We start from the raw sequence: 14,236 nt of genomic DNA, 5'->3' as shown, positions 1-14,236 counted from the left end.
GGAAATCACTCTCTAGAACCAATTCGGGACAGATGGAATGCGAGGATTGATTGTAAATCAATCAACGGTCTCCATTTATCCGAATTTGATCCTCAAAATCAAAGAAACGCGTGAGAGAAGGGATGGAATATTCTTGTGTCAGAGTTTGTTAGGGTTTGGGTGACGTGGAGAATGAGAGGGGGACCATGGGCGAGTGGGTTCGGGTGAACTCGTCCGAGTTTGGGCGGGATTGGGTGATAGGCGGCGGTGAAAGGGGGAATAGATGGAGTGGTGCGGCTGGTTTGTTGTTATTTAGGGTTAGGGCTTTGTTATAATGAGCCTTTTATATGGGGTGTGGGAATTGATTGTGGCCATTGGATTAAATCCAATCAGTGGCTAGGATTAAATGAAGGGTCTGATGGGTTAATGGGTTTTGGGGCAGGTTGGCTGCCTGGCGGGTCGCGGATTTGGGCTGGAGAGAATTGTGGAATTTTGGCTATAGAGCTCAAGTGTTTTGGGCTGAAGATGGACTATTTTCGACTAAGAACCAAGAAAATGTCTAAAATTGACTTGCTTTTTCCTAAAAAATAAAATACTACTATTACTAATTCATGCTAATTAAATAAGATATTTCTAATTGCAAAATTCTAACAAACTATATATTAAGGTAACAGATATTATAATATAAGAATATTTTTTGGTATTTTTATATAAAAACATACTAAAAGTAGTGATAGAGAAAATATGTTAAACCTTAAGAAAACTAAAACAATAATAATGATACTAAATTATATAAAATAACATAAAGATGAAATTATTTTTGTATTTTCGAAATTTTAGTTTTTTAAAGCTAAAATTAAAAATAGACTAAAATCCTATCAAAATAAAATAAGTAAATATTTTCAAATACTAATTTCTAAAAATCGTGCGGGTCAAAATTTACGTGCTTACAGCTGCCCCTCTTTGCTCTGAAACTCGAAGAGTTTTTGAGCAAAGAATTAAGTAAGCAACGTAATTGAATTCTGAACCAACACTTATTCAAAAGAAAATAAAGATGGATAAAAGAGTGTAACCGAGCCCTGGTATCTAAGCTGCCTACATATCCTTGGCTATAAAGGAATTAAGTCATGTGTAGTTCAGAAGAAGGAAAGATAGAGAAGGATATCGAGGTGGAGAGTCAAGTGAAGTGCCGTCGAGGTTCCGGTCCGCGGTTCCTGTCATTACATCTAAAATAAAATAAGAATTACAAAAAAACTATAAAATCCTATCTACTCTTCTATCTTTAATCTTCTTTTGGTCTTGTTGTGCATCTCGAAATATTGACTCGCATTCTTAAGGCGAGCTTTTGCTACTTCCAACTTGAATTGACCCTATTCTTTAGGGGGGGCTCCTGATGCTTCTGACTTGAACTTGAAAATTGAAGATTGACCCTATTCTTCAGGCGGACTCCTTCTGTTTGGACTTGTAATAAACTTGAACTTGAAGTAGACTTGAGCTTGAAACCAATTTATAAACTGAATACCCCCATTCTCCAGGTGGGAGCCTGACTACTGACTTGAACCTTGAAACTTGAAATAAACTCTAAAATAAATGCCCTCGTTCTCCAAGTGGGCGCGTGCTACTAATGCTAAAACTCAAAATAAACTCTAAAATGAATTTCCTCGTTCTCCAAGTGGGCGCATGCTACTAACTTGAAATCAACTTTGAAATGAATTCTCTCATTCTCCAGGTGGGTACATGTGATGATAACAAAACAGACAAAACAAAGAAAACTTTCTGCCCCAGTTTGTACCAGGAACATTTGTGGGTGTTAGTTAGATCCTATTATCCAGGAGGGTCCTGAAAATCTAAAACTAAATTCCCATTACCCAGGAGGGTCCTGAAAAGCTAAAACTAAATCCCACTATCCAGGAGATCCTGAAAATTTGAAAACTAAAGCCAATGAATCCAGGAGGGTCCTGAAAACTTAAAACTAAATCCCATTATCCAGGAGGGTCCTGAAACTTAAAACTAAATCCTATTATCCAGGAGGGTCCTGAAAACTTAAAACTAAATCCCATTATCCAGGAGGGTCCTGAAAACCTAAAACTAAATCCCTTTATCCAAGGGGGTTCTGAAAACTTAAAACTAAATTCCATTATCCAGAAGGGTCCTGAAGAGTCAAAAATGAACTTACCTGAAACATGCTTTCCTCATGGAGAATCCCTGCAGAACGAACTAAATTTCTTGCCCTTGTTTGAAACAAAGAAAATCTTGTTAGTTTGAAACCATGGTGGTTAGTTTGTGGCGTCGTTGCTGAAGGTGTCTGCTTCTGCCACTGTCATGCTTCATTCTGATCAGTTGCTTCGGGCTAACAAGGAATTGTTTGACTTTCTGATCGAACCTCGACAACAAAAACCTCTAAATGACCCGAATCTCCTACATTCACTTGTTGCATTGTGTTTTCATTCTGACAGTTATCGAGCCTTTGTATTTTCTCAAAATTCAAGAAATACTTGATTACCTGAACTTTAGTTATCATCACATTGCTCCTTCTGAATCCTGTCACTTACAATGTGCTTGGCCGAACTTTGCTTTGTGCAATTAAAAAGCTGGTAGTAGGCTTTGAAATCCTTTCTTGCTTGTTTAACAAAGACTAACTTCAAAGAGAATTAGAAAAATAGAACCAAAAGAACAAAGCGAAGTGACTTTGAGAATTAGGAATAAAAAAGGAAAATTTCAAACAGAGATGACTATTTGAAAAAGAGTGGAAAAGAGACTTATCTGAGTGAAGCAGCTGGCTCCAATGATCATGACATGTATTTCAGATTGATCAGCCTGATTCGTCCAACCAATCACACTTTCAGTTCGTGTCATGTCTTCATACTTCAAAACCGGGCCTCATGATCTAACTTCTCTGTAAAGTCCATGATCCTCATTCGACTTGTAGTGCTCTGAAGAGTTTTCACCCATCAAGCCTCTCTCATTTGTTCATATCTCAACTCATCATTGCCTTACGGTGCCCATGAGGGTTTTCACTAATAAGACTCTCTCATTTTAATTTTTCTCTCGACTCACCATCGCCTTACGGTGCCCGTGAGAGTTTTCACCAATAAGACTCTCTCATTTTATTCATTTTTCCTTGTGCCTATGAACAAAGTGTTACCCATGATGTAAATCATACCTGTATCTCGCTTGACTTAGCATCCTTAAAGATTGATCGGAAAGTCTTTCTTTGGACCGTATTGTAGGCTTTTGGACAGGGTTAGAAAGAAAGGGTGGCATGAAGGCTTGAAACAACTTAAGACGAAAGGGTTCAAAATTACAACTTTTGGAATCAGATCTTTAGCAAAACTAAAACTTCTGCCCTAGTTTCTTTAAGTCTGGAGAATTTTGGATTTTTATTTTGGTGGGATCGAACCTCAGAGTAAGGATGCATACGTATCCTTAAAAGGAATCAGGTCGAACATAGTTCCAACTACAATTCATTTTGTTTTGTTCTTTTATTTTTCTTTTCTTTTTCTTTTTTTTTCTTTTTCTTCTTTTTTCTTTTTTTTTCTTTTTTCCTTTTCTTTTCTTTTCTAACTCTACTTCTGATTCCAAAAGAGGGGTATGAAAGAAAACAAACAAGGCTTAAAAGGGGTAACAAAGGATAAAAGTATTTGGATAGCAGAATAAAATGCCTTTGTCATTCCAACTTTGAACATGCCAAATACAAAAATGCAAATGAAGATAAGCAAAAAAATCATACATAATATCTCTTGACTGCATCAGAATTGATAGCAATATCTACACATCTGCCTTCTATGTCTGCTAAATACAAAGCACCATTGGGCAACACTCTTTTCACAATGAATGGCCTCTGCCAGTTTGGGGCGAACTTGCCTTTATCTTCAGTCTGATGTGGAAGGATGCGCTTCAATACTAGCTGGCCCACTTCAAATTTTCGGGGACATACCTTCTTGTTGTATGCTCTTGTCATTCTCTTCTGATACAATTGACCATGACACACCACTACCAATCTTTTCTCATCAATCAAACTCAGCTGCTCTAGCCAGTTTTGACCCACTCAACATTATCAATTTTAGCTTCTGCAACGATCCGAAGGGATGGAATCTCAACTTCCGCAGGTATGATTGCCTCGGTTCCATATACCAGCAAATAAGGAGTTGCACCTACTGAAGTGCGAAAAGTAGTGCAATAACCCAATAAAGAAAAAGGCAACTTTTCATGCTATTGCCTAGAACCTTGCACCATCTTACGAAGTATCTTCTTTATGTTCTTGTTAGTAGCTTCAACAGCTCCATTTTCCTTAAGATGATACGGAGTGGAGTTTCGATGCATAATCTTGAACTGTTGGCATACCTCTTTCATCAAATGACTAGTGAGATTAGCAGCATTGTCTATGATGATTACCTTGGGAATTCCGAACCAGCAAATGATGTTTGAATGAACAAAATCTACCACTGCCTTCTTGGTCACAGGCTTAAAAGTTACAGCTTCGACCCACTTGGTAAAGTAATCAATGGACACCAGAATAAACTTATGCCCGTTCGATGCTACTGGCTTAATTGGTCCAATGACATCCATGCTCCAAGCAACAAAGGGCCAAGGTGCAGACATTATGTGTAACTCAGATGGCGGAGAATGAATCAAATCACTGTGCACCTGGCATGATGACACTTGTGAACAAAGCTGATGCAATATCGTTCCAAGGTGAGCCAATAATAACCTACTCGAAGTATCTTCTTTACCAAGACATACCCATTCATATGTAGCCTGCAAACTCTGGAGTGAACTTCAGTCATGATAGTTGAAGCTTCTTTAGCATCTACGCACCTCAGTAGTCCTAGGCCTGGAGTCCTCTTGTACAAGATTCCCCCACTTAAGAAAAATCCACTAGCCAGACATCGAAGGGATCTCTTTTGGTGACATGTGGCATGTACCGGATATACCCCGGACTTGATGTATTCCTTGATATCATGAAACCAAGGTTCACCATCAAGTTCCTCTTCAACCACATTGCAGTAAGCATGCTGATCACGAACTTGGATATGCAAAGGGTCAACGTAAGTCTTATCTGGATGGTGCAACATCGACGCCAGAGTAGCCAATGCATCATCAATCTCATTATAAACCTTGGGAATATGCCTGAATTCCACTGAGCTGAATCGCTGATAAAGATTATGCAAACACTGCCGATATGGTATGAGCTTCAGGTCCCGAGTTTCCCATTCTCCCTGAATCTGGTGAACCAACAAATCTGAATCTCTCAGAACCAGTATTTCTTGGAGTCCCATGTCTATAGATAACCTCAAACCCAGAATGCATGCTTCGTACTCAGCAATGTTGTTGGTGCAATAAAAATGAAGCTGGACTGTTACAGGGTAGCGTTGCCCTGTTTAAAAAATGAGTACAACTCCTATTCCGACACCTTTCATGTTAGCAGCTCCATCAAAGAAAAATTTCCAACCTGGCTTCTCATTAAGATCAACCTCATCAACATATAACACCTCCTCATCTGGAAAATAAGTCTTCAGTGGCTCATATTCTTCATCCACCGGATTCTCGGCCAAGTGGTCAGCCAAGGCTTGGGATTTCATTGCGGTCCTGGTCACATATATAATATCAAACTCTGTGAGTAAAATCTCTCACTTCGCAAGTCTTCCTGTGGGCATAGGCTTCTGAAAGATATACTTTAGAGGATCCATGCGAGAAATGAGGTAAGTAGTGTAGGACGATAGATAATGCTTCAACATTTGTGCCACCCAAGTTAGGGCGCAACATGTCCTTTCAAGAAGAGTATACTTAACCTCATAAAGAGTGAACTTCTTGCTGAGATAATAAATTGCTTGCTCTTTCTTGCCCGTGATGTCGTACCGACCCAATACGTAACCACAAGAATTATCCAGGACTGTCAAATACAATATTAAAGGTCTCCTAGGCTCTGGTGGGACCAACACAGGTGGGTTCGATAGGTACCTCTTGATCTTATCAAATGCTTCTTGACACTCGTCAGTCCACTTGACCGCACATTCTTCTTCAGCAACTTAAAGATGGGCTCACAGGTCATCGTGAGTTGAGCAATAAACCTGCTGATGTAATTTAACCTTCCGAGCAAGCTCATCAGCTCGATTTTATTCTTGGGTTGTGGTAACTCCTGGATGGCATTGATCTTCGACGTATCTAACTCAATGCCGTGTCGACTAACCACGAATCCTAACAGCTTCCCGGACGGGACACCAAATGCACATTTTGCTGGATTGAGCTTGAGGTTATACCTGCAGAGCCTTTGGATAAACTTCCTCAAATCCTTAACATGGTCAAACTGCTTCTTTGACTTTATGATCACATCATCCATGTAGACCTCAATCTCCCTATGTATTATGTCATGAAATATGGTAGTCATTTCCCTCATATAAGTTGCCCCAGCTGTCACGCCCCATCCTCGGGAAGCACAACCGGTGCTCAACCGAGTGAACCCGGCCGAGCAAGCCTGTTAGATAATTTCTACCCAATTAACCCATAATCAAGAAAAGACGTGATTTCATTAATTATACAGTAGAAATCTCATTCATATAATCCTAAATCATTTCATTAGCAATTGCACCTTTAAGTCTCAAAATAAACATTTCTTATAGTTCAAGTGGAACAAGTGATCAAGCACAACATAACTTGTTTAATATTCCCAACATACATATACAACCCATATAGTGTCTACGGAGCCTCTAAAGATACAAAAGAGAGTAAAGATGGTGCCGGCAATAAGGCCCCGACTATACCTCAAAAAGTTACCATAATATAAATAAAAGGTATAATACATGACCCCAGAATGAAATGGGACTCACCGAGTCTGCTAAGAAGAGGATGCAACACTATCTGTGATCAACACTGTCTGCTATGTAACCACCTACATCCATTTAAAGATGCAGCGCCCCCGGCAAAAGGGACGTTAGTACCGTCGAATAGCACTAGTATGTAAAGCTAAGGCTCTTTGTAGAAGATTCCATCATTTCCCAACCCACTCTCTACCATTATTAGCTCACAGTCTTCCCACATACTACAAGGATACATGCATGCAAGGTAAGCACTCCCATCCCCAGGAATTACCTTATTAATGGCCCATTCTAGTTACATTTTGAAATTAAGAGTTTGGGTGATAGAATCTTACCTCTTAGGAAGAAGACCTAGGTGCCTCTCTTGATAATCTTCAAGATTTAAGTGAGAATTGAAGAACAATTTGATGAAGATCACTTCTCCCTCTAGGACCCTCTCTCTCACTCTAAATATATCAGAAAATATGCTCAAAATGGTCCATGGGGTGTGTTTTAACGGAATAGGTTCGGGTTTAAAAATCCCAAAAAATGAAGCTCTGGAACGGGTTCTGTGGTAGCATATGCGACCACATAATGGTTATGCGGTCCGCATAATGACTGCGAAAATGGGGGGGCCAGAACTGGAAAAGAAATGATCTGGTCTGCGGTCACTATGCGGTCCGTAGACCTGTTCTGCGGTCGCATAATGCACCGCAGAACTGTTATGCGGTCACATAGTGCACCGCAGAACTTCCCTCCAAAAAATCCCAAGGTGGGATATGCGACAAGAATGCGGCCCGCAAAACGGTTATGCGATCGCATAATGGCCATGAAATTTTGCATCAAAATGCCCAAAAAATCTGCCCCACTCTGCGACCAGTCTGTGGTCCACATAGTGATTCTGTGGCCGCAGAATGGCCGCAGAAATGCATACTTCTGCCCAAGATTTTCCTTCAACTCCCAACGCACTGATCAATTCAAAAAGTCCGAAATCGGGTTTTTAGGAATTTGTTTTTTACGGGGCCTTACATCCTCCCCCACTTAAGATCATTCGTCCTCGAATAAGGATCAGAGTCCATTATTAGCACCTTGTGCAACTCAGTTAACATATCCTACACTAGCAACCCCAAATTAACTAACTCTCTAAATTCTCAAAAACTTCGCCAGAGTTTCATTTGTAACTAGGCATATCCACCTGTCAGAGAGCCCCAGAAACACATCTTACAAACATGTATAGAACCCAACGACATAGCATAACTCATAACCATACCAACCGTGGCCTCATGTAAACAACATATAATCAAAAGGAGCATCTTTACATTAACTGAAAAAGTGATACAAAATTCTTAGGCGACAGGTTCATAAAAGAAAGGATTACACAACTATTCCAACAAGTGAGGATACTTCTTCTTTATCTCTTCCTCGACCTCTCACGTGGCCTCTTCAACCTGCTGGTTTCGCCATAACACTTTCACGGAGGAAATTTCTTTATTCCTCGACTTTTGGACTTGCCTATCAAGAATGGCAACTGGAATCTCTTCATATGACAATTCTTCATTAACCTTAATGGTCTCAACCGGCACAATAGCTGACAGATCTCCAACTAACCTTTTCAACATAAACACATAGAATACCGGGTACACTAATGACATCTCGGGGGGTAGCTCAAGTTTGTACGCCACCAGATCGATCCTCTGGATGATTTTGTATGGCCCGACATACCTCGGACTCAATTATCCCTTTTTCCCAAACCTCATAATACCCTTCATGGGGGGAACCTTCAAGAATACCCAGTCATCTTATTTAAACTCTAAGCCTCTGTGACGAACATTCGAATATGATTTTTGCCGACTCTGTGTAGTTTTCAAGCGCTCCTTTGTGATTTTAACTTTTTCCACAGCCTGATGCACAAGGTCTGGCCCTATCAACTCTGCTTCCCCAATCTCGAACCACCCAATGGGAGATCTACATCTCCTACCATATAATGCCTCAAATGGTGCCATCTGAATACTTGCATAAAAGCTGTTGTTATAAGCAAACTCTATGAGTGGCAGATGATCATCCCAGCTACCCTTGAGATCAAGAACACAAGCACGCAACATGTCTTCAAGCGTCTGAATAGTCCGCTCTGCTTGCCCGTCGGTCTGGGGATGGAAAGCTATACTAAGATTCACCTGAGTACCCAAACCTTGCTGAAATTTCTTCCAAAAATTGGCCGTGAACTGAGCCCTTAGTTCGGAAATGATAGAAACTGGAGTGCCATGTAGCCTAACTATTTTCTTGATGTACAACTGAACATACTGTTCCACTGTGTCAGTAAATTTAACTTGCAAGAAGTATGCTGATTCCGTGAGTCGGTCCACGATCACCCAAATTGAGTCAAACTTGCGCGGAGTGCGAGGTAATCCTACCACAAATTCCATATTAATCACTTCCCATTTCCACACTGGAATTTCTATGTTCTGTGCCAACCCACCAAGTCATGATACATCTTCGTAGAACCTGGATGCACGGAATACCTAGAAGCGTGAGCCTCGGTCATGATTCTTTCCCGGAGACCATCTACATTCGGAACACATAGTCGCCCTTGGTACCTTAGTGCACCATCATCCATGCCAAGAATAAAACCGTAGTCTAATGTTTTTGAATCCCCTCCTTCAATTACACCAAAAATGGATCATTGTATTGCTTCTCTTTGACTTCCACAACAAGCGATGATTCAGCCCTATTTTGCACAACTACCCCTCCTTCATTAGAGTACGTAAAACGAACTCCCAAACTAGCCAATCGATGGACTTCCTTGGCCAATGGTCTTTGATATACCTCCAAGTGTGTTAAACTACCAATATATTTCCGGCTAAGAGCATCTGCCACGACATTGGCTTTCCCCGGGTGATATAGAATATCGATGTCGTAATCCTTGAACAACTCAAGCCATCTTCTTTGCCTCAGATTCAGCTCCTTTTGTTTGAAAATATATTGAAGACTCTTGTAGTCCGTGAATACCTCCACACGGACCCCATACAAATAGTGACGCCAAATTTTCAATGCAAAAACCACAGCTGCCAGTTCTAAGTCATGTGTTGGATATTTCTTTTCATGATTTTTGAGTTGCCTAGAAACATAGGCTATAAATTTGCCGTGTTGCATTAACACACACCCAACCCCAATTCTTGAAGCATCACAACATACCACAAATTCATCCGTACCCTCTTGCGAGGTCAACACCGGCGCTGTAGTCAATCTGGATTTCAACTCCTGGAAGCTCCTTTCACAAGCATCGGACCATTGGAACTTAACTGCTTTCTGAGTCAATTTAGTCAACGGAGTGGCAAGAGTAGAGAACCCCTCCACAAACTTCCTGTAATACCATGCTAAGCCTAAGAAACTGCGAATCTCAGTGGGCATTGTAGGTCTAGGCCAATTCTTCACTGCTGAAATCTTTTGAGGATCAACCTCGATTCCTTCTCTAGAGACAACATGACCCAAGAATGTGACATATTCGAGCCAAAATTCACACTTTGAAAACTTCGCATACAATTGGTGCTGATGAAGAGTCTTCAATACTACCTTGAGATGATCGGCATGGTCCTCCCGACCTCGTGAATACACAAGAATATCATCAATGAACACTATCACAAAGGAGTCGAGGAAAGGCTTGAAAACTTGATTTTTAAGATCCATGAAAGCTGTTGGGGCATTTGTTAGCCCAAAAGACATTACCAGAAATTCAAAGTGCCTATACCGGGTTCTAAAAGCTATTTTCAGAATATCCTGTTCCCCAATCTTCAATTGGTGATACCCTGATCGTAAATCAATTTTGGAGAAGTATCTAGCACCCTGTAACTAATCAAACAAATCATCTATTCATGGTAGTGGGTATTTGTTTTTGATTGTGACTTTATTGAGTTGCCGGTAGTCAATACATATCCTCAATGATCTATCTTTCTTTCTCACAAAGAGAACCGGTGCGCCCCATGGCGACACACTTGGTCGGATAAAACCTTTTTCTAACAAATCCTTCAATTGTTCCTTTAGTTCCTTCAATTCTACTGGTGCCATTCTGTAGGGCGGAATAGATATAGGCTGGGTGACTGGCATCACATCAATCCCAAAATCAATCTCACTGTTTGGCGGAACCCTAGGGAGCTCATCAGGAAAGACCTCCAGAAATTCATTCACAATGGCACTGACTCGAGTGTAGGTGCCTCAGTAGTGGTATCCGTAACTCGGACCAAATGGTAAATACACCCCTTGTTGATCATGTTTGTGGCCTTAAGGTAAGAAATAAACCTACCTTTTGGCATCACATTATCCCCCTTCCACTCAATAACCGGCTCATTAGGAAATTCAAACCTCACAGTTCTAGTTTGGCAGTCGAGCTTAGCAAAACATGAATAAAGCCAATCCATTCCCATAATTACATCAAAATCAACCATCCCCAATTCAATGAGATCGGCCACGGTATCCCGACCACGCATTGTGACAACACAACCCCTATAAACCCGTACGACCACAATAGACTCGCCAACCAGAGTAGATATAGAGAACGGCTCAGGAAGTTGTTTCGGTTCTATCCCAAATTCCATAGCAACATAAGGGGTAACATAGGACAAGGTGGAACCGGGATCAATAAGAGCATATACATCATGAGTTTGGACAGTTAATATACCTGTGACGACATCTGAAGAAGCCTCTGCACTCTGGCGACCACTCATAGCATAGAAACGGCTGGGTCCTCATGAACTCTGCGCACCACCCCTAGCTACACCACGCCCTGCTGGTGCCGGAGGGCCTCGAACTGGAGGGGGTGCTGAAGATGTAGCAGCTGTAGAACTGGATGGCTGTGCTGTGCCCCTGTCCGCACCCTGGCGGGATGAATGACACTCCCTTTGAATATGACCCCTCAATTCGCACCCGTAACATATAGGTAAGTCTATGTAGCAAATCCCCGAGTGCATCTTCCCACACCTGGGGCATGGGAGCCTCCGCTGCTGCGGGAACCTCCCTCCTGATCGACCCTGATGATGGGGTCCCCTGCTGCCCTGATTAGGCCTGAAGTGACTACCCTACTGCTGACGGTGCCTCGCTTGCGGTGCATTGGCTGAAGACAGAGCATGAGACTTGGTTGGCCCTGATGACCCTCCCCTGAAAGCTGATCTCCCCCCAACCAAATGACTCCCCAAAGTTGCCCACGGACCGAGCCTTCCTAGTACCCTCTGGCTCGCTCCTGTTCTTCAACTTGCGGTCCTCTGTAGCTTGAGCAAATGCTACCATTTTCCCATAGTTCATGTCTGAATTCAAGGCAGCTATAGCGGCCTCATTGATAACCAAGGGGCTAAGGCCCTGCACAAACCGGCGCACTCTAGCCTCCATAGTAGGCAACATGAGAATGGCATATTTTGACAGGCGCATGAACTCCATGTCATACTCCCACACACTCCTACTCCCTTGCTTAAGATTCTCAAACTCTGCGGCATGGGCTGCCCTAGTCTCGGCAGGCAAGAAATGGTCTATAAAGGCACTAGCAAACTCACTGCATCTCGCTGGAGGGCTCCCCTCCTTCCGAGAGTCCTCCCATAGCTCAAACCAAGAATAGGCCACCCCTTTCAGTTGGTAGGCCGCCATCTCCACTCCCCCCGTCTCAGTAGCGCATATAACCCGGAGAGTCATATGCATCTCATCAATGAAGTCCTGTGGGTCCTCCTTGAGATTAGCACCCGTGAACACCGGAGGATCCAACTGCAGAAACCTGTTCACCCTGGAACCACTAGAATCCCCTTGCTAGTTAGAGGATGTAGGTGCAACATTCGACCTTTAGGCCTGAGAAGCCACTATATGAGTCAGCATCTAAATAGCTCCCCTAAGATCCCCATCAGAAATACCAGAGCCGGAAGCTGGGGCTGGAGGTGGAATCGGAATATCAGGTCATGGAATCGTCACACCCTCAGTAGGTGTAGGAATTGGTGTGGCCTGGGCCGGTGTAATGGTATCAGGTAGTGTAGCAGTTGGGGGATTATCCTCACCCCTCGGGTGTTCACCTGCAATATCAAATAAAGGGTCAACTTCCTCTCCTAAGGCGGCGTTGGCTCCTTGGCTAGTTCTTGCTTCCTTCTTAGATGCCATATACTGAAAGTTAAAGGAATGCACGAGTTAGAGGGGGAACAGTTGCACATTTAGTTTCATCGCACGATCCAGAATATCAAAGAATGGTATTGTTCCTAAATGTCCGAGCAGCCTCCAACTTATAGATGTGGTCGACAACACACCGTTAAGAAGGACTCTACTAGACACGGCTCCGAGACATCCTAGGACACTTTAAAACCTTAGGCTCTGATACCAAGTTTATCATGCCCCATCCTCGGGAAGCGCGACCGGCGCTCAACCGAGTGAATCTGGCCGAGCAAGCCTGTTAGATACTTTCTACCCAATTAACCTATGATCAAGAAAAGACGTGATTTCATTAATTATACAGTAGGAATCTCATTCATATAATCCTAAATCATTTCATTAGCCATTGCGCCTTTAAGTCTCAAAATACACATTTCTTATAGTTCAAGTGGAACAAGTGATCAAACACAACATAACTTGTTTAACATTCCCAACACCCATATACAACCCACATAGTGTCTACGGAGCCTCTAAAGATACAAAAGAGAGTAAAGATGGTGTCGGCAACAAGGCCACGGCTATAACTCACATAATATAAACAAAAGGTACAATACATGACCCCGGAATGAAATGGGACTCACCGAGTCCACTAAGAAGAGGATGCAGCACTATCTGTGATCAACACTGTCTGCTATGTAACCACCTGCATCCATTTAAAGATGCAGCGCCCCCGGTAAAAGGGACGTTAGTACCATCGAATAGCACTAGTATGTAAAGCTAAGCACCAATTCAATAGAATGAATAATAATACAAGAGGAATAGTCAAGAATTCAATAAGCTCTTCAAATAATAGTAAAACAACAAGTTAAGGATCATGTGCGTTTTCAAGACAATTTCCATATTATTAGGCTGGGTGATCTTTAGCACCAATATTCGACAATTCACAATACCCTCGTATTCTTACACGGAGTCCGATCTTGGCCCGATCGGCTAGGCCATCTCATTTGAGACATTACCACAATTTGATTGTAATTTTTGGCACAGTACCACCATGTGTGCGGCATGGCATCCGATCACGGCCCGATCGACTAGGCCATCTCATTTGTGACATTTCGATAATTTCATTCACAATACCACCGTATTCTTACACGGAGTCCGATCTCGGCCCGATCAGCTAGGCCATCTCATTTGAGACATTACCTTCTTCAGTCAATCATCTCACATCAAACTTCTTTCATATACTTTAAATTCATTGGCACTAGTGATTACGATTACAAAGTCATTCTTGGCACTTGGCCGTATTTCATAGTTCCAGCTCCCTTTTCCACCTTCAAATATCATTATCATTATCG

Source organism: Nicotiana tabacum, chromosome 15 (genome assembly GCF_000715075.1).
Source record: "Nicotiana tabacum cultivar K326 chromosome 15, ASM71507v2, whole genome shotgun sequence".
NCBI classification, from domain to species: domain Eukaryota; kingdom Viridiplantae; phylum Streptophyta; class Magnoliopsida; order Solanales; family Solanaceae; genus Nicotiana; species Nicotiana tabacum.
Note: the sequence above shows the minus strand (reverse complement) of the source record.